General features: G+C 38.3%; 1 long non-coding RNA gene and 1 pseudogene across 1 annotated transcript in view; one reads left to right on the top strand and one right to left on the bottom strand.

Moving 5' to 3' along the window:
- Window positions 1-26,243, bottom strand: part of LOC108513190 (uncharacterized) — a 215,139-nt gene that overhangs the window by 111,523 nt on the left and 77,373 nt on the right. The gene's annotated exons all lie outside the window — the stretch shown is intronic.
- Window positions 69-6,689, top strand: LOC108513189 (high mobility group protein B3 pseudogene; annotated as a pseudogene).

The raw sequence follows: 26,243 nt of genomic DNA on the forward strand, positions 1-26,243 counted from the left end.
CTGCAATTTTTTCTGTTGCCTCCTGGTGACTTCTCTGGGCTGATAAGCAAGCTCTGTCTCAAAGAAGGATTGATGACCTGCCATCAGGCAAGCAGAGCCCGAGACAGAGTGGTCCCCTGTGTTTTCAGTGTTTGTAATCTAACAATCCTCACTATTTTGGAGAGAAATATTTTGGTTTCCTTCAATAAAAATCTGAGCGTTCCTAATGTAGAAATACTGTGTCTAATTCATATAGTGGGGGACTAATTTAGTGTTTGTTGAATTGAATTTATTTAAGGTCGGCTTTCTTTTCTCCTTACAATTTCACGTTGTGACTTTTACTGTTTTCTTTGTTGTGTGTCTGCATTAGACCACCACTTACTGATTTTTGCACTACTTAATGGGAGCAGGACAGTAAAATTGCGTATTTGATTCTGAGCCTGAATCAGATAAATAGTAACATTTTGGAAGCTTCCAGGAAAGGATAGGAAGCAGAAGGAATGTGCTGTCAGGGATTTTTCTGCCTACTAGGGTATTGGTGCAGTAGAAAAGAAGGTGTAGAAGTAAGATGGGCTTGTTTTCAAACTTCCGCCACTTCCTAGGAGGAGTTTGTCATGATAAATGGGAAGAACAAGGCTTACCCTTAGGAATGCTGGGAAGATGAAATAAAACGTTACACATAAAGCATCCTGGATAATGCCAAATGTACAAATGGTAGCTATTAAAATCTGAACCAGAAAGATTATGGTATTACAAAATAAGAGATTTCTTTTTAGGTTACATTGCTTGCTTAGAAAGTACTCATCCTTTCAAAAATAGGTTTCAATTGTCCCCTTTCACTTCCATGATATGTGAAGAAAGCTGATCCCATCCAGAGAACTCACCCACCATGGAGAAGACAGCTGAGTACTCCACCATTACACAGAACAACTCCCTGCCACTGTTAGGGTTGGTAAGCTATGCCAGAGCCTACACTGCTGATTAACATGTTAGAAGCAAGTAGTATCCCTTAGAAATCAATCCATAAAGATAAAATCTTGAGGAATTCCTCTGATAAAAGACAAAGAGGTACACATTAGCTTGTAAAATAGAATTCAACTGTAAAAGTAACATATGAAAAAAAGATACAGATTAACAATTTTTTTTAAAGGCAGATAAAAATTCACAAGTCAAGTGCAAATGAAAGAAATCTCAAAATACAATGAAATGTGAAAGACGTCTCCCTTCCAGGAGGTGAAACTTAATCATTCCCTCCCTAAATCTTTAAATATGGACTGTTCTTAATGATTTGCTTCCAAAGAATCAAACATGAAGAAAGAGAAAAAGAGGGGAGACAAGAAGGAGAAGAAACTTTACAGTGGAGAAAACTATCCAACACTATCTTGCCCAGGTATGAAGGATAACGTCACCAGTAATAAGTCATGTCTCCAGTCTAACCATGAGAAGAACGTCAGATAAATCTTCCTCTCTACTAAGTAACTGATCACTGTTCCTTAAAACTTTCAAGATCACACACACACACACACACACACACACAAAGATTAAGAAACTGTCACAGACCAGAAGAGATTAAGGAGACACAACAAGTACAACAAGTACATGTAATGTGGTATTACTAAATGGGATTCTGGAATAGAGAAAAGATACCAGTTTAAAAAATAATAATAATAACTTGTGAAATCTGAATAAAGTCTGAGGTTTAGTTAGTAGTAATGTACTAATATTTTCTTACTGTGACAAATGTATCATGGTAATGTAAGATATTGGTAACAGGAAAAATTGTGGGGAAACGTATTATCTTAATAACTTTTTAAAAAATCTAAAGCTATTCTAAAAGGAAAAGATGATTTTGACCCATTGTGGAAAGCAATGTGGTGATTCTTTAAAGACTTAAAAACAGAACTACCACTGAACCCAGCAATTCCATTATTGAGTATATATCCAAAGAAATATAAATCATTCTATTATATCAGACACATGGACATATATGTTCATTGCAGCACTATTCACAATAGCAAAGATATAGAATCAATCTAATGTCCATCAGTGGCAGACTGGATAAAGAAAAATTTGGTACATATACACCATGGAATACTATGCAGACATAAAAAAGAATGAGATCATGTCCTTTGGAGGGACATAAATGGAGCTGGAAGTCAATATCTTTAGCAGGAACAGAAAGCCAAATACTGTATGTTCTCACTTATAAGTGGGAGCTAAATGATGAGAGAGAAACAGCAGACGCTGGGATCCACCAGAGGGTTGAGGTTGGGATGAGGGAGAGGATCAGGAAAAATAACTAATGACTACTTGGCTTAACACCTGGCTGATGAGATAATCTATATAACAACCCCCATGACACAGGTTTACCTATATAACAAACCTGCACATGTGCCCCTAAATTTAAAGTTGAATTTTTAAAAAGATGATTTTGAAAAGGGAAAAGCATTTATTAATCAAGAATGTTTTCATATATTAAATAATATATAATTCACAATAACATTATAAGAGTCATGACAAACATGGGGATGTTGGATCAAATTATAAAAAGCCAAAACTTAGAAATACAGGTAAGTAGGGAAAAACACAACTGTAATGGAAGACTTTCACACTCTTTTCTCAGCCTTTGATCTCAAATAAGCAAAATTTAATATTTAATTGTATTTTATGCAAATTAAATTTAATACTTATTTGTAGGAAATACAAAAATTTAATACTTATTTGTATTTTAAATTTAAAGAGAGTGAGAATAAAATAATGCAGTTGAATTAGGATATGATATCTATACTAAGGTTTGTACAATAGTTAATCATATACTAGGACATAAGAAAAACTATATATTCCCAAAAGTTGAGAATGAATAGACCGAAGTAGCTGGCTACAATAAAATTAACCCACACACACAAAGTTGAATGACAAACTACCAAAAATACAAAAACATTTAAGTTTTAAAATGTTCTCTGGCAAAACATAAAGATTAAAATAAAAATCAAGATGCTAATGCAGGTCAGTTTTAAAATTCAAACAATGAAATCTTACATGTCAAAAAACATGGGATGTGACCAAAGCAGAATTTAAACAAGAATTCTGTTTTAACTTTTTTTATTTTTAAGGCTGAATAGTATTTTGTATGTATCCATTTTCTTTATCCATTCATCCAGGGATGGACACTTAGGTTTATTCCACATTTTAGCTACTATGAATAATGTAGCAATGAACATGACAGTGCAGATATTCTTTGACATACTGATTTCATTTCTTTTGAATACATACCCAGTGTGGGGTTGCTGGATCATATGATAGTTACATTTTTAATTTTTTGAGGAACCTCCATCCTGTCTTCCACAATGGCTCTACTCATTTACATGATCACCAATAGTGTACTAGAGTTCCCTTTTCTTCACATTCTCACCTACGTGTTACCTTTTTCAAAACAGCTATTCTAACACGTGTGAAGTAATATCTCATTGTGGTTTTATTTTATATCTCTCTGATATGAGCATTTTTTTCATATACCAGTTGGACATATTTGTCTTCTTTTGGGAAATGTCTATTCAAATCCTTTGCCCATTTTCAACTGGGTTATTTGTTCTCTTGCTATTGAACAATGTGATTTCCCATATATTTTAGATATTAACTCTTTATCAGATGTATGGTTTGCAAATACTTTCTCCCATTCCATAGATTCCCAACAACATGGATAAACCTGGAAGACAGTATATTAAATGAAAAAAGCCAGGCCCGGAAATACTAACACTATATGATGTTGCTTATATGCGGAATCTAAAAAAGTCTAACTCATGCTAGGAGAGAGAAGGGTGGTGGCTATCAGGGGCTGGTGGTGGGGAAAGCAAAGAGATTGAGGAGATGATGGTCAAAAGATACATAATTTCAATTACACCACAAGAGGAATAAGTTTAAGAGGTCTAATGTATAACATGGTGATTATAGTTGATAACAACGTATTGTATACTTGAAAGTTTCTAAGAAAGTGGATGTTAAGTGTTCTGATCACAAATAAATATGTGAAGTAATGCATGTTAATAAGCTTTCATTTATTCATACCAGATCTTGCCCAGAGGCATTGAAAGAAAAACAATGGAAGACAATGATGGGGGTTTGAAAAGAGGAGAATGAGAAGCCAATGCCCTGCTGCCTGCCACCCTTTATCCACACCTGCCTCTTTCCTCTGCCCCAGGGCTCCCAGCAGCAGACTCGGCAGATACATTAGGTCCAAGCAACACAATTTGAAAAATCAACAACATCATCTTAGGTTAGATCTACTATCAGTCACTCCCTATTAAAGATGAGCTGGAAATTATCAGAATCCACAGTATAATCTTTGTGGTTTACTACATATGAAAATTTAAGAAAACTTATGCTACTCTCATGACACTAAAGCTTGGTTTATTAATTCTCCACAAATTTATTCGTCCTGTCTGTTAAAACCTTATTTAAAAAATACTATTCGGGGCCGGATGCAGTGGAGCACGCCTGTAATCCCAGCACTTTGGGAGGCCAAGGCAGATGGATTGCCTGAGGTCAGGAGTTCGAGACCAGCCTGGCCAACATGGTAAAACCCCATCTCGACTAAAAATACAAAAATTAGCCAGGCATGGTGGCATGCACTTGTAAATCCAGCTACTCGGGAGGCTGAGGCAGGAGAATCACTTAAACCCAGGAGACAGATGTTGCAGTGAGCCAAGATCGTGCCATTGCACTCCAGCCTGGGTGACAAGAGCAAGACTTCATCTCAAAAAAAAAAAAAAAAAGTATTCAGCTGGGCGTGGTGGGGTGGCTTACATCTGTATTCCCAACACTTTGAGAGGCCAAGGCAGAAGGACTGCTTGAGTCCAGGAGTTCAAAAACGGTCTGGGCAACATAGACCCCATCTCTACAAAAAATTAAAAAATTAGCCAGACATGGTGGTGTGCACCTGTGGTCCCTGGTACTCAGGAGACTGAGGTGGGAGGGAGGATTGCTGGAGTACAGGAATTTGAGGCTGCAGTGGACTATAATCACACCACTGCATTCTAGCCTGGGCAATGGTGACACCCTGTCTCATAAAAATAAATTTAAAAGGCCGGGTGCGGTGGCTCACGCCTGTAATCCTAGCACTTTGGGAGGCCGAGACGGGTGGATCACGAGGTCAGGAGATCGAGACCATCCTGATTAACACGGTGAAACCCCGTCTCTACTAAAATACAAAATTAGCCGGGCGTGGTGGTGGGTGCCTGTAGTCCCAGCTACTCGGGAGGCTGAGGCAGGAGAATGGCGTGAACCCGGGAGGCGGAGCTTGCAGTGAGTGGCGATCACGCCACTGCACTCGAACCTGGGCGGCAGAGCAAGACTCCGTCTCAAAATAATAATAATAAATAAATAAATAAATTTAAAAATTCATATATATATTATTCTAGGTATTAGCATTTATAGGTACTTGGTCTAAAAGGATGCTTCCTGATCGTTAGAGTTACCCAGAGCAAGAAAAACAGAAGGAATACATGTGAGTGAATCTGACAAAAGCTGTGGGACTGAGATGTCAAGTCAGTTTTGGCTTGAGCACACTTGGCTGTACTTGACATGAAAGGGAAAAGAGTTCTTCCTGTGTCTGGCCACAGTGAGCCTGGTCAAGGTTGTATAATGATGGCAGCAATCAGAGCAGCAGCATGAACCCAGTCACATTGTATCAAAGCTGAGCTTAATCTAGCCATTGCAGCTGCAGTGAGCAGAGGTTTGGAGAGAACTGAAGCACTTGGATAGATCTTGCTTACTGAATCTATTAAAACTTTTCAGAGATTTCAACAGCTGGCCTTTCCTCATTATAGTACCAATGACTGCAGTAGAAATAAATGTGGACATCTCTTTCAACTGTATGGGAAACAATAGCACAGAAGCATATTCTAGAACTATGCTGCCCAATGTGTAACCATTAGCCACACCTTGCGATTAAGATCTCAAATTTTGGCTAGTTTGAATTGAAGTGTAAAGTACACATCAGATTGCAAAGACTTAGCATAGGAAAAAAATGTAAAATATCTCAATAATTTTCATATTGATTACATGTTGAAATGACTTTTTTGATATTTTAAGCTAAATAAAATATATTGGAACAATACAGTCAGGATGGACAAAGTTGACCCGAAGAAAGCTAAGGGCAAGATGTCTACCTATGCCTTCTTTGTGCAGATGGGCAGAGAAGAACATGAAAAGAAAAATCTAGAGTTCCCTATTCATTTTACAGAATTTTCCAAGAATTGCTCTGAGAGGTGGAAGACAATGTCTGGGAAAGAGAAGTCTAAATTTGACGAAATGGCAAAGGCAGATAAAGTACACTATGATTGGGAAATGAAGAATTATGAACCAGTTAAGGGAGGCAAGAAGAACCCTAATGCCCCCAAAAGGCCACCATCTGGATTCTTCCTGTTCTGTTCAGAATTCTGCCACAAGACCAAATCCACAAACCCTGACATCTCTATTGGAGACGTGTCAAAAAGCCGGGTGAGATGTGGAATAACTTAAATGACAGTAAAAAGCAGCCTTACATCACTAAGGTGTCACAGCTGAAGAAGTGTGAGAAGGATGTTGCTTACGGTAAGTCTAAAGGAAAGTGTGATGGCCCAAAGGGTTCCACTAAAGTTGTCTGGAAAAAGGTGGAAGAGGACAACAAAGAAAATGAGGAGGAAGAAAAGGAAGAGGAAGAGGAGGAGTAAAAAATTTAAAACACTGTTTGTCTCCTGGTGAATACCTTAGAGCAGCAGTCTCCAACCTTTTTGGAACCAGGGACCAGTTTTGTGGAAGACAATTTTTCCACGGATGGGTGGAGGGATGGTCTTTGGGATGATTCACACACATAACGTTTATTGTGCACTTCATTTCTATTATTATTACACTGTAATACATAATGAAATAATGATATGACTCACCATAACGTAGAATCAGTGGGAGCCGAGAGCTTGTTTTCCTGAAACTAGACAGTCTTTCTGGGGGTGATGGGAGGCAGTAACAGATCATCAGGCATTAGTTAGATTCTCATAAAGAGCAGACAACCTAGATCCCTCATATGCACGGTTCACAACACAGTTTACTCTCCTATGAGAATCTAATGCTGCCGCTGATCTGACAGGAAGCGGAGCTCAGATAGTAATGTGAGACACGGGGAGTGGTTGTAAATACAGATGAAGTTTGCTCACTTGCCACTCACCTCCTGCTGTGTGCCTGGTTCTTAACAGGCCATTGACTGTTATCTATCTATGGCCCAGGGGTTGGGGACCCCTGCCTTAAAGTAGGGGAGAGTTGTAATTGACACATCTCCTATTTGACAAGTGTCTGTTGCCCTTATTAAATAAGTTTTAATTACAAAGTTCGATTACAATCATATTGTTGTCTCTCAAACTAGAAACTGTTCACATGAAGTGGCCAAGTGGGTCTAGAGCACCCTGAAACTGTATCAAAGTTGTACATATTTCCAAATATTTTTTAAATGAAAAGGCATGCTCCCCTTACTCTGTGTGCTTTGTTGTTAGTGTGATCAGGCATTCAAAGGTGCTTCTGGCATTTTTTTTTTTAATTTGGAAGGTAGTGTTAACTACATGGTTATTGGCTGGAAATCCTGAGTTATCAACTGCATATATCTATAGTTTGTAAAAAGAACAAAACAACCAAGACAAACTCTTGATGTTCTTTGTTTGACGTTCAGGCTGTGGTGGAAGATGGCTTTGGGAGTGGCCCTAGCTGAGGCTGTGCACTATGAGGCTGGGCCTGTTGACTGCACTGTGCATTCATTTAGCTTCAGGTTGTCTTGTTTCTGTATCTAATGACATAGCATTCTGCTACCATTCCTAGCTGTGAACAAAAGATGGTCAGCTGGCTTCAGAAGTGTTTATTTTCTGTTCTTGTTTTTGTTTTTGTTTTCAGTTAAGTGTGGTAGTTGTTAAACCATTTGTTTTTAAACTGTAGAACTTTTCATTGTTAACAAAGCGAAGACCCACTGCATCAATGAAATTGGTTCAAGAAGAACCTCCTGTACTTAAACATGATTGCCAACATTCTGTTTTTTTCTTTTTTGTATGTTTAGAATGCTGAAATATTTTTGAAATTAAATAAACAGCATTACGTTTTAATAATACATTACTAAAATCATTTTCAACGTTTCTCTTACTGTTTTTTAAGTGTGGATACTAGAAAATTTTAAATTATACATGTGGCTTATATTTAAGAAACTGGCATTAAGTTTCTACTGGACAGCTACAGAGCAAACAGAATTGGGACTGCTGTTGTTAGGCCCTCAGGTCTTACTTGGGATTTTTGTGGAGGGAGGACTCCTTGTTTTACGAATGGAGAAAACACAGCTCCATCCTTTTGAGTTCTTGATATTTCAATTGGGGTTTGAGTTTCTTTTTGAAAGCAGGAAATACCAGTTACATTCCATAAAAAATGATGGAGATGTGGACTAACAATGAACCAGAGTGAGCCTTTGTTGGCCTATGCAATGGTTAGAAACTGCATTGAGTCTTTTGATCAAACCAATTCTGTTTTGTTGCCAATATGAAAAGGAGAAAATTATCTAAACAGATTTCAAAATAGGAATGTGGATATTGACCATCAAAATGAGCCTAGGAATACACCATATCATTGAGAGCTGGTCTGAACTTTTATCTAGGGATATGTTCTCTTTCATTTAGGTCCAAACTTCTATGCAGAATAATTTTATCTGAAATTGAAGATTAATCTTCTGAAGTCTATGAATTCTAACACAGCATTAAATTATATATTTCTTCAAGAGTGTCTTCATTCATCATTTGCATACATTTTGAGAGTCTGAGTAACATAACAGTAGATTCTAAGATGGAGTTTACATTATACAGTCCCATACTTCAAGGGCCTTAGCATTTTCATTTGTTTATTCAACAGATATTTATTGAGCACTTACTATGTGCCAGGCAGTCTGCCAGGCATTAGGGGTGCAATAGGAATCAAAAATAGAATAAGATCACTGATCTCCTAAAAATTACAGCCTACTGTGGGAGGTAGACATTTATCAAATAATCACATGTGAGAGGTCTCAGAAGCAGGGAGCAGGGAGAATTCAAAGCTCAAGTGGAAGGATGAATTATAGACAGGAGGAAGTACAGCTCCTCTAAATGTAACAGGAGAATTGATTCCCTAAATCCAGTTGGCTGCAAAACAAGTAAATATGTTTGATATAAAGTGTGTGAGAAGAGAGCAAAACTAGCTGGAATGCTTAGTATATTATTTTATAACTCATCATCCAGACATGGCTAGTTACTCAAGGTAAGGTTTAATTTAAGATAATGTCCAAGATTTAGAAATAGACTCATCTGTTAGTAAATTGCAGGTTTGGGGTGGCAAGACACATAATAACAGTAGGAGATACTTGGCAGTAGAGACAGGGCTTGTCATCACCATCTAGGAAATCTATGATGTACAAAGACTGGGATTCTGTACTGGCAGAAACCCTTCAGCAGAGCCAAGCAGCAAGGCAGGATACCATTGCAAAAACTCAAAACACAGGTCAAGATAGAATTCTAGGAATTGAGCATACAGCATGTGAGGACATGGGGAGTTTGAGAAGAGAGAGATAATGACACTCAAGATAAAAACTCAGGTTTAGGAGTACTGTTATCAGAAATATTCAGAAAAAAGCCTTTATTTGTAGAACACTGTGGCAGTCCAGTGGCCAGGACTGGCCATATCCTGGGGTAGATTAGCAAGTGTAATCCTGCAATACCATGAGCAGGATGAACCTGTTAGGGAGCAAAGCTTACTCCCAAGTTCCCCAAGGATATGGTACTTTAAACAGGTTTTAAAGAAGACTCGTGATTTAGAAAGTTGGAGGTTGGTAACAATGGTCAACACCATGTATAATAAATGCATTGTCATTTTAATTCTTATAATATTTATACATTTATATATGTATAAATATATTTGTAATATAAAACATACAATATAGGGTTTATATTTATATTTTACAACCAAGATTGTAAAATATATACTTTATATTTTCTAAATATGTATTTTCTAAACCATACACACACACACACACACACACACACACACATATACACATACATAGCTTAATAAATATTCAAATTTGGAGTAAAAATTATGCATAAAGGCATTTTAATGATTTTAAAATTATTCATCATTAAGGTAATTTTTTACAACAGAGCTATCACTAGTTTAATGTTACATCTTTCTTAGCTATGATTTTACACACAAAATTCTTCCAAAGACTTCAATAAAGTGAAGTTCTTTAGGTAACTGGGGATGCTGTGAGGTACCCAAGAGTGGAGATTCGGCCGGGCGCGGTGGCTCAAGCCTGTAATCCCAGCACTTTGGGAGGCCGAGACGGGCAGATCGCGAGGTCAGGAGATCGAGACCACCCTGGCTAACACGGTGAAACCCCGTCTCTACTAAAAAATACAAAAAAATCAGCCAGGCAAGGTGGCGGGCGCCTGTAGCTCCAGCTACTCGGGAGGCTGAGGCAGGAGAATAGCGGGAACCCGGGAGGCGGAGCTTGCAGTGAGCTGAGATCCGGCCACTGCACTCCAGCCTGGGCAACAGAGCAAGATTACGTCTCAAAAAAAAAAAAAAAAAAAAAAGAGTGGAGATTCATCCTGTTGCCCCATCCCATTTTCAACTTTCCCACCGCTCTCCACCCACTATGCACTAGCAAAGTACACTGGACCTTTGTTATAAGCCTCTTCACAGAGGTATGAAAGCCAGAGGGAGACAGAAAGAGGATGAGAGGGATAAGGGTATATTAACCATGTTGCCAGCTTCTGTAAGCTTGATGCTTTAACTATCCTACATGCATATGCCAGACACATCAAATTCTGCCACAACCTGATAATATGCCTGAGTCATTTTGCCTTAGCCTCCTGCCCCTTTTGTCCCTCCTCTTCTCAATGGAGTTTTTCCTCCCCAGTGGCACACTGTTCAAATACAAATGAACTAATTCAGAGTCTATACCCTCAACCACCTCCCTTATCTCACACATCAAGCCACTATACACCTGCTGTAATCACCTTAGGGCTAGATGCCAGACAACTAGGGACAATCCACATGCCCCAGAACTTACTGCAATTTTCAGGCTCTCCCATTCTAAGCCTGATTGCCCTGCCTTGCCCATTTTTCCCATAGAAACCATGGTGAAGCCTCATGGGCACCGGTTTTCCCCTCTCCCTCTGCTTCGGGACCAACCCTGGCACTTCCCCGTGTAGCCTCTGTGGCATGACCTATATTCCTTCTCTTGGGATCTGAGAGTATAATAAACCACCTTTTCAATGGCAGTTATCTCCTGGTCTGTTGGTTTTACTATGCCTTGATAGTAATAAAATCTATTAAAACCAAAAGGAGATAGGAAGAGGGACAAGGGGCATGGTTAATGACTGATTCTAGTTACTGTAGTTGATAATCTGCATGTTTTTATCTGCTTTGTTGCACCTGAGCAGGGCAAGACGGTTGTCTCCCCTCAAAGTCATAAAACAACAGATCTAAGAAGTTCAGAGGACACCAACCAGGATGAACATAAAAATACTTATACTTTGGTATATCACATTCAAGATGCACAAAAACAAAGACATAAAAGCAAAATCTTGAAATAGATGGGAGTGAAGGACTAAGGAAAACTCTCAGGCATCTCTGTGGGTGACACGTTTGAGACAGAAAAAAACAGGTGAGAAAACCTCCCATGCTGAATTCAGCCCTGTATTCCTTCTTATTTCTCTATAACCTTCTCCACAGAATCCGCCAGTGCCCAGATCCAGGCTTTATTGGAGACCTGGATTCCTACATCAATGTTTTCCTTAAATCTGATGAATTCATTTTTTCATTTTCTTCTTCTTATATAGCTTGAGTACTGCTCCATAACACTTTTTAAAATATTACTAGCCAGGCACAGTGGTTCACGCCTATAATCCCAACACTTTGGAAAGCTGAGGTGGGAGGACCACCTGAGCCCAGGAGTTCAAGACCATCCTGAATAACAAAGGGAGACTCCATCTCTACAAAAAAAAAAAAAAAAAAAAAAAAAAAAAAATTAAATTAAAAATTAGCTATTCATGGTGGTGTGTTCCTGTAGTCCCAGCTACTCAGGAGGCTGAGGTGGGAGAATCGTTTGAGGGCAGGAGTTCAAGGCTGCAGTGCTATGATTAGGCCACTGTACTCCAGCCTGGGTGACAGTGAGAACCTATCTCAAAAAGAATAATAATAATAAAAATAAAAATAATATCACTTCTAGGTTTTGTTTTTTCCTCTGTCACTGATTTTTTACTCCTTTGGGTACTTAAACATTTTTAAATAATAAGCTAATGTGGTTTTCTTGCAGAAGACTAAGAAAGTTGAAACAAAGTCATCTATGATCCTATAGTCCAAAGTTATTCACTGTTAGAAAGTGATGTTTTCCAGTGTATTTCTGTCTAGACATAACCATACCTCTTCTGTCTCGAAGTGTAACACATGCTATTTTATACCTCTGAAATATTCTTTCCTCCCATTTTATGTGCTTTCAGCAACAGTAGCTGAGCATGGTGATATGAACCAAAAAGAGCTATCACCTTGGCACATAATACAGGACACCCGTATGGCCTGGCATGTATATATAACAGCAAGAATACGTCAGCGATGGTACACACCCACTGTCCATCAATCTATAGGCTCAGGCCCTAACATCAACATTGTGTTCCAGGGAACAGCAGTGGCAGAAGGAGTCTAATTGGGCAGATAGTTTCCTTTCTGCTTAGTGTTGGAATCAGGACAAGTGTCACCCTTCCTAGGGTTCTTGGAATTTTTTTCTTCTTCTTCTTTTTTTTTTTTTTTTTTCTTTGCCTAGCAGGGAAAGCGAAGTTGGGTCTTAAAGAAAGATATCATTTTGTTTTGTTGTTTTGTTTTCTAAAAAGAGGTACAGGGCAGTAAATGGTTAATTGGTGGAGGTAGGGTGGAGATGACTATATTATAACCATATTTGTGTCCTTAACTTTGAAACAAGTCATGCCGGTTCCTAGTCGGTGCATGTTCTTAGTATCTGTAGGATGCATTTTTAAAAGCCAAATGACTATCCCATCAAAACCTAAGCCAAGTGCAATGTTGTCTGGTTTTGCCTTTAAAAACAAAACAGATTTTCACTACTTTCCAATGTGAGCACTAGCTTAATAAACTAACAAAATTGGGAAACTTCCTTTCTTTCTTCAGATGCTTCTTAACTTCATTTATTCATCTGGGCTAAATTTTTTGTGACTTTTAGAATTACAAAAGAAAACACATAACCCTCCATTAAACAGACTCACCAAATAACACTTCAATTAAGAACAAAGCCAGTATTATGGTAAACAAGCCATGATATATAATATGCCTAATTAACTTCAGTAGATGCAATTATAAAAGATCTCTTTCATGACCCTGGTTGATAAATGTTTAAAGCTATTTACCTGCTTTGCAAATGGACAGTTTTCTATTCAGAGGCTACAAAAAAATTAATAAAATTTCAAAAATTTTAGTAACTGTCATTGTGGAAGGAAAAACCACAAGACATTAAAACTCTTCAATAGAGCCTCTTGTTTTCTAGTGAATTTTCACAAGTATATTGCCTTTTTTGTAAGCTGTCATAGTATAACTTATTTCACCCCTGAGGCTGTCACTTTTCTCGTGAAAAGTACAACACAGCTAAGATTTTCATGATGTACCCAGTTGTACATTAAAAAAAAAAAAAAAAAATTCATGTTCTTAATTATCTACAACTCTAGGAAGAAAAGCAACTACTGTGATTACTCAGGGAACAGAAAATCCTCTCTGTGTTCCTTCTAAGCAACATTGCATAAGATATAAAGAAGAAAACATCTATTTTATTTTGAAATAAGCATCAAAAGCTTGCCTGGTGGGATTATAAAAGAGTTCAGTTGGGCTGAGAGTTGCTTAAGCTGGAAGTGCCACACTGCAAGGGAGGGAACAGAAAGAACAGCAGTCCTTTCAGGGGATTACAGGGCAGTGCTTGGAGCCTGAGAGGCTGCATTCAGCTACTGGCTGAAACAAAGGCCGAGCCAGAGCTACTCTTAAGTGGAGGGAGAGTGAATAAAGAAAATGCCTGGCATTCAAAAGCTGCCTCTCAACTGGGATTCAGGATTGTCCTTTTTGTTTTCTAGGCATCAAGAAATCTACAAATGTTTGGAAAATATGTATACTTTTGAGGTGAGCTGAATATGGCTGGGACTTCTGCCTATCTGGTCTTCAATCTCCAGTCTCCTCAATTAGAAGAGGAAAAATAAAACAGACAGAATGAAAAAGATTGCCATGAGGGAAGTTTCCACTTAAAAAAAATATATATGGATTGTAATAGAGGTCAAAACTGAGCTTGAACCTCCAAAGTATTGGGATAAGGCTGTGCACTGTGGCTCATGCCTATAATCTCAGCACTTAGGGAGACCAAGGCAGGAGGATTGCTTGAGACCAGGAGATCGAGACCAGCCTAGGCAATAAGTGAGACCTTGTCTCTACAAAAAAATTTAAAAATTATCGAGGTGTGGCTGCACTGGCCTGTAGTCCCAAATACTGAGGAGGCTAAGGCAGGATAATCTTTTGAGCCCAGGAGGTTAAGGCTGCAGTGAGCTATGATTGCACCACTACACTCCAGCCTGGATGATAGAGTGAGACTTTGTCTCAAAAAAAAAAAAAAAAAAAAAAGAAACAATGGTAGGTGTGCTCTTGATTTTGTTCATTGTTGCCCAATAACAATCCTTTGTTTGAAGTCTTGCCCATGTCTACCTCTGCCATAAGACTTTCCCAGGCATCTCAGCTCAAAGTGATCTAGATTCATAGCACTTATTGCTAGTACTGCACATATGGCACCAAATACTTACGGCCTTGAATTTTCATTGAGATATGTTGGATTTGAATTGACTTTGAAACATTCTAAGGGAGAATTCCAGCAGAAAATTGTGAACTTAAGTCTGTCACTCAGGAAAGGTGCAGTCTAGAGATATAGAGATATAAAGGTGAAAATCTTCAGAAAATAGGTGGTAACTGAAACCAGAAGAAAGAACAGGAGTACCTAAATAAAGGTCTGTAAAATGAGGAAAGAAAGTTCAGAAAGAATTCTTAAGAACATCATTACTTAAGAAGTACATAGTAGAAAAATTAGTGAAAGATAATTGTAAGACGTCAGAAAGAATGGTTAAGATGGCAGAAAGAATGGTTGCTTTATGCAGGTTTTTAGTTTCCCCAAAGAGCGAGGTATTGTATTGTTGATTTCTGTGTTTTTCAGGACACCTATCATAATTTTATGCATGTAGTATGCCCTCAATATTTATTGAACAGGACATGAGGAATAAATATATAAAAATATTGTTCTTAGTTCTCTTTTGATTGTTCTTTTCTTAGCATCAACACCAGTACCACTCCTATTCCAGCGTATTTATCTCACCTTTCAGAAGATATTGGGTAACAGCAGGGGGCCTGTTAATGGAGGACTCTGACCTCTAGGGGGAGCTCAAGGAGAGGAGTACTGAATGAGGGTCCAGACAGTCCTCACTGGGTCACTGTAGTAGCAGATTGAGCTTTTGGTGAATTAGGAAGGGCTAAGAAGGTCCTGCTTCCACATGGCTCAATCTTTAGTTCTTTTGAAAGCATACCTCTCTTTAAGTGTCACATGACAGTAAGCGAATCTAGGCTTAAGTCCCTCGTGGAAAAACTTTCCTAACATGGAAAACCTAAACAAAATGCCAGATACGATCTATGGGTTAAAATAATGGCCAAAAAACTACATATAGCCACCGAAATGTTAGGCCCAAGGTGTGTGTGTATGTTCAATAATTTGAATAACTTTGGAACAGGCATAAATTTACCATGCTGCCACAGCCCTAACACTTCTTTCACCTAATACCTGCCCCACTTCACAAATTAATTTCTACCTTTTTGGTCTCTGTAGGCATTTGAATTTGCAAATATTGTTGAAATTTTAAAAGTATATTTTCCAGGTTACATTCTCCAAACTTTCATGGTTAAGATGTAAGTGTTCAATGTCTCCTAAATTCCTGCATTCCACACCAGAAAAACAACAAATTGAATTCCTTTCTCTGACGACTTGTTTGATTCCACATAGGGGTTGGCAGAACAGGCAGATGATTGTGTGCACAGGCCACAGAAATTGCTGCAGTCTGTCCTAACTCTTTTGCTTTGGGGTTCTATAACTTCCCTTTTTGTATCTACCTCACCAGAGTTGAAATTATGGGAGTATCCCTTTTGAAGAGAATAAATCTGAATCCTTCTTTTGGTTGTGAATCACTATTGTCACCAAAAATTCAATAGAAAAGACAAAGACGAGCTGAAAACAAAGTATCCAAGACTACGTGTAGATCCAAGCTTATTTTTCTTACACTTGAAAAGAAAATAAAGTGTACTGAAGTGAAAGCCCTTCTCCATAGTTCTATGATCAGATCCAAGACAGGAGACTTCACATTTCGCACAAACGAGCATTCCAAAGCAGGAGGGATTAGACAACCACCACGAAGCCGGCACACTGCCACTGGGCTGGATTTCCCAGGGTAGGAAAAAAAGCTCTTCTGCTATCCTAAAAGCACAAATATTTCAAGTCTCACCATGGGTAGCCAAGAAAATAGAGTAGAAAAGAGTCTTCCAAACCGTAAACCACCTATTTGTTTGAGGCATATTTTACAAGCTCAAGAAATCCACTGTTTATCTTATCAATACAATCAGAAAAACAATTCATGAAATGTCTACCATATGTTGGGCTCTGCACCTGCACAGAGGTATAGTACAAGGACCCTGCCTTCAAAAGGAGATAGTCTAACATTGTTGGCAGATGCGGGTTGATATCCTGTCTCCAGCCTGGTCTACAGCAGTATTTTGTTTTGAAATCCATTTACTTGAGAGCATTATGAACCAATTCATTGGTCATAAGCTCTATAGTAAGAATAATATCTAATATTAGCTCCCAGGTATGAGACATTCCAGGCATATTTTACAAGGGTGATTTTCAGGGTCCCATGGCAAAGATTTTCAATGGATTTGATCAAAAGTCAAAAGCAGCCCTTTCACATGCTCTTGCTGAGGAACTTGGCATTGCGACTGTACCTAATTGAAAGGCTTTGTTGGCAGAAGTGTGCTGGCTTCACGCCCAATCACAGGACCCCTTGGAACAATTAGTAAGGCCATTAGTTTGCATGCCTAATCCCAAGTGACCTTGTATGAGTCCCCCTCTGTCTTGGGATTTGCAGGTCCCATGGCTCAGTCCTACAGGAGAGTGAGATGTTAATCCTGGCCGGACGCGGTGGCTCAAGCCTGTAATCCCAGCACTTTGGGAGGCCGAGACGGGCGGATCACGAGGTCAGGAGATCGAGACCATCCTGGCTAACACGGTGAAACCCCGTCTCTACTAAAAATACAAAAACATAGCCGGGCGAGGTGGCGGGCGGCGGGCGCCTGTAGTCCCAGCTACTCCGGAGGCTGAGGCAGGAGAATGGCATAAACCCGGGAGGCGGAGCTTGCAGTGAGCTGAGATCCGGCCACTGCACTCCAGCCCGGGCGACAGAGCAAGACTCCGTCTCAAAAAAAAAAAAAAAAATAAAAAAAAAAAAAAAAAAAGAGATGTTAATCCTGCTTTTTTCTCTCTCTCATCCTTACAGATTGCCACAGGCCACTGACTGTCCTATAAATGGAGACTGAGTCTTTTTTTTTTTTAACTACTTGACAATAAAGCCTACATCAGAACATGTTAAAATTACAGGTGTTATTAACTTTGAACGTCAATCTCACTATAATTTTTACTTTGGGCCTTGATAATAGCTCCTTCTCCCTTTTTATTTACTTTTTATTTTATTTTAATTTTTTGAGGCAGGATCTCATTATATTGCCCAGGCTGGAGTTCAGTAGCTCAAACACAGCTCACTGCAGTCTTGACCTCCCGGGTTCAAATGATGCTTGTGCCTCAGCCTCCCATGTAGCTGGAACTGCAGGTGCATGCCACCATGCACAGCTAATCTTTTTATTGTTTTGTAGAGACAGAGTCTCAATCTATTGCCCAGGCTAGTCTCAGACTCTTGGGTTCAAGTGATCCTCCTGCCTCGGCCTCCCACAGTGCTGGGATTACCACAGTGTTGGGATTACAGGCACGAGCCATTATACCTGGTCTCCATCCCTTTTTAAAAGAAGCTTTATTAAGACATGCTTCAACTACAGTTGGTCTAAATGCTTAAAATTAATTTTAATTTTTCATTAATTATTTCTTCTTATTAAAGTCTTATTACATATTGGATTTGTACTTTTAGTGGCTACAGAGTGACTAACCAAGTGAAGTAACTAGTTGTCCTAAATACACCTAGTGTATTACTTAATCCCTCAGAAAATAACTTGATATTCTTGTCTTTAAAAAAGCAGAAGCAGACTGGGCACAGTGGCTCACACATGTAATCCCAGCACTTTTGAAATCTAAGGTGGGTGGATCGCTTGAGCCTCAGGAGTCTGAGACTTGCCTGGAGAACATGGCAAAACTCCCTCTCTACTAAAAACACATACATTAGCTGAGCATGGTGGCACACATCTGTAATCCCAGCTACAAGGGAGACTGAGGCACTGGCATCACTTGAACCCTGGAGGTTGCAGTGAGCTGAGATCATGCCACTTAACTCTAGCTTGGGTGACAGAGGGAGACTCCATCTCAAAAAATACATAAATAAATAAAAAATTAAAAAGCAAAAGCAAAACAGAGAAACAAACAAATAGGCCCAATACAGCAAGCCTTTAAAAGCAATTTTAAAAAGTTTTCTATAAGTAAAAGTAAATCCTGGGCCAATATAAATTATCTAAACCTCATTCCTCTATTGTATGGACTGGCTTTGACAATTCCCTCTGGTCAAATTATTTCTGGTTCTATAGAAAATATTTTTAGAAAATTAGCTTAGAAGAAGCAGAGGAAAACAGTTCTCTATATCAAATAAATGTGTATGATTGTATAAGATAATTAGCAGATGCACTGTAGCAAAATTGTAGGTTCAAAGTGATGGGAGCTGACTTAAAACCAGGGTTCTCAAGGATCTCCATGATGAGAACATTCTCTCTCCCTGAAGCATGATGGGGGTTAGAGAAGTTTGACTCACTATTGTCCTTCTGGGAACTGAATCGGGCCATGTGATAGTGACCACTGGCATAGAGATTCACTGCCATAAATTTCAGATATGGATATGAACTGTCATGAATTAGATCTGTTTAAAACTTGTGAGGAAGGGGTCCCAATTTAAGATCAACTGGGAAGCATGGGTTTGTTTGAGAAGAAAAAAGTGAAAATTATGTCACGATTTTTCAAGTAGAATTAAAATTACTAGTTTCCATGAATACATGTATTTCTTAAAAATATATTTAAACATTTGTTTAACCTGAAACAAATGCAGAAATGGCAGGTACTTTATTTTCCTGCAACAAATAACCACAGTTTTCCCTGTAATATTCAAAACTCATTATTTGTGCAATAGCTGGTAGACTTACTTCACTCCTACATCCAGCTAATAGAATCCCCTTCACTCCCCAGCCTGCTAATAGAACCCAATTTGTTCCCCACTCTTTGCCCACCTTCCCCCACCTGTAAAGGGCTAAGTTTGAACCAAATATGGGTCACGAAGACATATACATCATTAGAGAGACTTCATATTACTAGCTCCAAAAGTCTAGCTTTGTAGCCAAGCTTCTGTAGTCTACATGCATCAATCTTTGCTATTTGTAATACAAATTAAGTATTGTTCTTCCTGTTCTTATTTTAGTGCCAACTTGTAAAAGATGTCTAAGTTTGGTAGAAAAAGAATCAAATCCAAATCAGTAAAGAAAATCTAGCTTCTTTATTGAAATGGACATAGAAGAAACGTATTAAATGCTTATTGAATGTTAAAAAACAAAAAAGCTAAATAATACCATAAATGTTTCCTCCTTTTGGGTAATATAATCAGGAGTAGTAACATAAGAAAAGACTCTATAGCAGAATAACATTTGCTGGTATTTGTTGTATATTATATCACAAGATGCTTGCAGATATGGTGAAAACTAGGACATTGTTCAAATAGCCAATTAATTTAATATGTAAAAGGATTTTCTGCTTTTAGTGTAATATTTTGCACCTCTTTTTTAAAAATTTCATAAACTGCCTTTCCAAGAATTGAAACATTACATCAGAAAAAAAATACATAAATTAAACTCTGGTGTATTATTATTAGCAAATAGATAACCTAATAGTGAAAAATGTCCTTATAACGATTGTATGTTGAGTTTTTCACAGAAAGTCTAACATGTCTTTAGTCACAGATGTGTATTCCCTATGGATAAAAAGCAGGCAACATGTTTCTGAGCACCTTTTATCGGTTCTGACACATCATTACTCCTGTTTCTTCAGAAGTACCAGAGGATGTGACTGAACGCGCCCTACCTCACTATAATTAGTGTCCTTATCTAATAAAGGTGCTAGGTTTCTCTATCTGGACTCACAGCATATTTATTGAAGGGCAGGGTGGGGTACTGTCATCAAGTTGGTTTAGAGATCATGGCCACCCTGTACTATTTTAGAGATTTTGATTTACTGATATTCAAGGTGACAAAAATGAAAACCATTGGTTTGGATTTTTAGTAACAACACATGAAAAGTGCTGTGAAATACATAATAAACTATAAGAACCTCTGAAATATTTGGTCAGTTGTTTTTATGAGGCCATGAAAAGTAAACCAGAAAAAAAAAAATAGCAAATACACTCAGCTTTTGCAAAGCCTAAATACATAAACTTTTAAAAAATATGTTCTTTTCTTTTCTTTTGAGACAGGATCTTGCCCTGTCACCCAGGTTGGACTGCAGTGACACAATTATGGCTCACCACAGCCTTGAACCTCCAGGGTCAAAGTAATACTCCTATATCAGCCTCCCAAGTAGCTGAGACTACAGGCATGCACCGTATGCCTGGAAAATCTTTTAAAAAATTTATTGCAGAGACGGGGATCTCGCTATGCTGCCCCCATTGGTCTTGAACTGCTGGCTTGAAGCAATCCTCCTGCTTCATCCTCTCAATGTGCTTGGTTTACATGCATGAACTGCCATGACATGACCAGCCACATAAACTTTTTGATAGCCTACCTGAAGTAGGTCTATTTTCTTGTACCACAGTCATAGAACTTTTAATTTGGGACTTCCCGTTTCTGCATCATGGTTATTATTGTCACCCTTCATCACGAAATTTCTTCCTAACACTTTTACTCTTGTCACTACTTTCAACTTTTCTGACTCATCTCAAATCTCATCCACAGACAGTGAACTAGTGTTCCTAAAGTCCTCAAACTTGAACTTCTGCATGCTTGCTCTTACCCCAGTGACAGCAACATGGTATTCAACAGATCCCCCTGCACCCACCCCAGCTTCTTCTCTGTAGAAGAAGATTAGGAGATTTTATAGGAATGCAGTAGTCATTAGCCACATGCAATTATGGAGCCCTAATCTGCATTATGATGTGTATACTAGATGTGTATACTATCTATTGTACATATATGCAATATACGTGACTACTCTATATTGAGAATGTGGCTTAATTATATTGTATATATTGAGTATATTACTATGTGCTGTAAGTTGTAGGACGACTATAGTTAACAATAATATATTATGTAATTTCAAATAGCTAGAAGGAGGATATTGAATGCTCCCAACACAAAGAAATGAGAAAGGCTTGAGATGGATATACTATTTATCCTGACCTAATTACTATATAGTGAATGTATTAAAATATCACTATGTATCTCAGAAATATGTACAATTATTACATGCCAATTTTTTAAAAAGAATTTTTTGGAGTGATACAGCTGTTCTGTATCCTTCATTTATGGATGATTACATGATTCTATACATATGTTAATATTTACAGAACTATATATCAGGATGGGCATGCTGGCTCATGCCTGTAATCCCAGCACTTTGGGAGGCTGAGGTGGGAGGATTGTTTGAGCCCAGTTCAAGGCCAGCCTTTGCAACATGCTGAAACCCTATCTCTACAAAAATATAAAAATTAGCTAGGTATGGTGGCACACGCCTGTAGTCCCAGCCATTTGTGAGGCTGAGGTGGGAGGATTACTGAGCCTAGGGAGGTCAAGGCTTCAGTGAGCCTTGATCACACCACTGCACTTCAGCCTGGGTGACACAGTGAGACCCTGCCTCAAAAAAAAAAAAAAAAAAAATCAAAAGAAGAACAACAACAACATCTTACTGTTTCAACTTAATGAAAAATTACCTTATTAATCAAGTTGATTAAAAAAATAAAACTTTAGGTTGGGCACAGTGGCTTACACCTGTAATCCCAGCATTTTGAGAGGCTGAGGCAGGCGGATCACAAGGTCAGGAGTTTGAGATCAGTGTGACCAATATGGTGAAACCTTGTCTGTACTGAAAATGCAAAAGTTCGCCGGGCGTGGTGGCACATGCCTCTAATCCCAGTTGCATCAAGAGACTGAGGCAGGAGAATCACTTGAATCCAGGAGGAAGAGGTTGCAGTGAATCGAGATCACGCCACTGCACTCCAGCCTGGGTGACAGAGCGAGATTCTCTCCAAATAAATAAATAAATAAATAAATAAAACTTTAAAAAGTAACAAATGCCGTATATACACCTGTACTAGATTTTGAGTACTATTCAAAAAGTAACATATCTCAGTCATTTTAATATTAATTTTAAATGTTAATTGCATGTTGAAAATATTTGCAAAATATTGGCTATATTAATTACATTAATAAAGTTATTTTACCTGTTTATTTTGCCATTCTCATCACGTTTTTTTTTTTTTTTGAGACGGAGAGTCCTGGCGCAATAGCCTTGCCCTAAGCCATCACCAGAGCTGGAGTGCGGCATGGCAGGATACTTCAGGCTGCCACTGCAGCTCTCCGGCTCCCAGGTTCACGGCCATTCGTCCTGCGCCACTATCCTTGCGTTCCAAGTACGCTGGTGATCTACACGGCGCCCCGCCTCGTCGCTCGGCTAGTTTTTGTATTCTTTAGCAGAGACGGGTTCCACCGCTAGATTAGCCAGGACTGAGTTACCTCGATCTCCTGACCCCTTGAGTGATCACCCGTCTCGCCTCGACAAAGTGCTGGGATTACGAGGCTTGAGCCACCGCGCCCGGCTATTTTCACTTTTTAAAATGTGGCTACTAGGAAGTTTAAAATTAGCTGTGTGACTCACAGCATATTTCTATTGGACAGCACTGGATTAGAATATGAATCCCTGGATACTACATTCCTATAGTTTCAAATATTCCTTCCTGATTCTGAATCCTTTTGATATTTGTGGCTCATGTTTTCACTTGGACTTTTCATCTCTACACAGTTGGCTACTTCTCATGTCCACATTGTAAGTTTTAGCGGCCTCCTTAAACTTATATTTTGGTATTCAATAAGCATGTATTGAATGACTATTTGGTTCCAGGGAGTCCGTCAGAAACTGTAGGTAAACTGGAGGCTGGAGTATATTCTGGAAACTGCAGGTGCCTCCCTGTGACTAGAGATAAAGATGCAAGAAGGAAGGTGATAAGATACAATGCAGCCAAGGCAGAGGACCCCCATCAGGAAATGGCTTATGTGAAACTATGGAGTTCAGCTTTTATCCTGAAGGCAGTAGGTAGCTTTAAATGAGGGAGTGACATACTCAGGTTTACTTTTTTAGAAAAATCAGATTATAACACAGCAACAAAACAATTAAATAGCTGTCACAACAATAAAAAAATTAAAAGCTTGAATGTAAGCAGTGGCAATAAGGATATCTAAATTTGGATTTAAAGGATGTACAGAGTATAAAAGATATAGAACATGTTAACTCTTCAGATATGGAAAGTAAGAGAATGGAATAGGTCAAGGATAAGAACCTGCCTGAAAATTCTGGTTTGGAAAATTCAGAATGCGCAGATTAGGGAAATCTACATTTCAAGTGTGATACATTAAATCTGGGCTTCTGAGAGGGCACACAAGTGGAACTACAGGTAGTCAAAGGATACAAAAGTAGGATAAGCAGAATTAAACTCTGGATCAGAGGTATAAATGGTATCAAAACTTAGGCATTGAGAAAAATCAACTTGGAATAGAATGAAAACTGATGACACAAACTCTGGGGAACTTTTTTTTTTTGTGAAATACTAACAATAAAATACGTAAGGTTCTATATCTAAATATGTTTGTACAAGAAAAATCCAGAGGACTATATGTTAAAATGTTAGCAGTAGTTGTTTCTGAGTGTGGGGTTATGAATAAAGTTTCTTTTATTTTGGGGGTTGGTATTATCTTCTAAATTGTCTATAATATACATGTATTAGTTATGATACTTTCCATGTTTGAAGCCATGTGTCTTCAAACAATACAGAATGCATACAGCAAAAAGATAACATTTTCCTTCAACTTCCTCCAATCCCACAACCATGTCAGAGTCAGTGTTCCAAGTTTAGCTTCTATCCTCTGTGCATTTTTCCACTGTATTGGCAGATACAAAAAAGACAGATAAAGAAACATTTTTGTTCTTTATGTGTTGTGTTTTGGTTTTGCTTCATCCTAGATAGATCTGAGCACTCTCCTCTTCTTTATCTACATTTTCCAAATAGATGATTGCTTATGGTCCCATGATGCCAAATCTTTCTATATGGATGGTGACACCTAAATTTAGATGTTAAAGCCATGAATTTTACTGAGAGCTCTAGACTTACTCATACTGGTTACTTATTTGGCATTTATTCTTGGCTAGGTACTAAGCACCTTAAATTAAATACATTCAAAACAGACTATCTGATGCCTGTTCTGCCTTGTGGCCACAAACCCCAAAAACCATTCTTTCTCACCTCAGTAAGGGGTATTTAATTTCTCAACTTCACAACTAATGCATCAGCACACACTGTTGTCTCTACTATTCAAATATATTCTGTATCCATCCACTTTCTCCCATATCCACTGCCATCACCCTAGTTCAAATCATGTTCACTTGTCTGGATTACCTACAGTGGACAGTCTACATCTCTTCCACTAATGTCCCTTTAGAATCCATATTCCATGCATATAAGTGACTTGTAAAATTGTACATCTGTCATCTTACTCTTTGATTAAAAATGTTCTATGGTTTCTCATTACTTTTAGAATAAAACCTAGACTCTCTACCACAGCCTGTAAATACTTCAATGCCATGTGCCTCCACCTCCATCATTCTGGGCACACTGGCTCTCCCTCTGTTCCTAAAACACAGCAATTCATTGTGGCCAACAGACCTTTGCGTTGTTACTCCATCTATCTGAAAAGCTCTTCCTCCAAATATAAGTCAGTGTGGCTCCTTCTCAAATTCAAATCTAAACTCCCATGTTACCTTCTCAGTGAGTTCTTCCCTGGCTCTAAAGTTCCTGCTTTGACCCATTATTATACATTATTTTATTCACTTGAAGTTTTGTCACAAATCATTACTATCAGAAAATGGTCATTCATTTACTTGGGCCCAGGACCAGGCTTTTACCTACACTACAATTTATTAAAGGCAAAGAAAATGAAGTCTTTTTTTCTTGGTCTATTAACTAATGTGGTCTTACTCATGAGCCTGTCCCCAACCACACCAGCTAGTAGCAAGGAAAAGTGAAAAAGAAATTCTATGTAGTATATTTCACTTTAAAACTTAATACAATCCAAGGATTTAAATCATCTCTAGATTTGTCTGATATAATTATTTCATTTTTTACATGTCTTCTGAACTCCTTGCTTTCCTCAAGTTGGAAAAGGGGGAAGTATTTATGTGTCATCATAGCAATACGGAAAGGGAATTTCCTGGCCTCATGCTGGTTCTTGGGTAACTCAAGCATGCTTAATGAATGATTATTGTAATCCCAGAATTGTTCTAAGTTGATTATATGCATTGCTTAATTTAATCATCACAACTCTGTGAGGTAAACACAGACAGTTCCTGTCCTACGATAATTTATCTTAAAACTTCTTGACTTTACAATGGTGTGAACGCAATACACACTCAGTAGAAATCCTACTTTGAGTAACCATAAAACCATTCTGTTTTTCACTTTCACTATTCAATAAATTACATGTGATATTCAACACATTATAAAATAGGCTTTGTGTTAGGTGAGTTTGCCCAACCATAGGCTAATGTCAGTGTTCTGAGCACATTTAATTAAGGTAGTCTGGGCTAAGCTATAATGTTCAGTGGGTTAGATATATTAAATACGCCTTTTTTTTTTTTTTTTTTTTTT

This window comes from Rhinopithecus bieti, unplaced genomic scaffold, assembly GCF_001698545.2.
Source record: "Rhinopithecus bieti isolate Rb0 unplaced genomic scaffold, ASM169854v2 scaffold_30957, whole genome shotgun sequence".
NCBI lineage: Eukaryota > Metazoa > Chordata > Mammalia > Primates > Cercopithecidae > Rhinopithecus > Rhinopithecus bieti.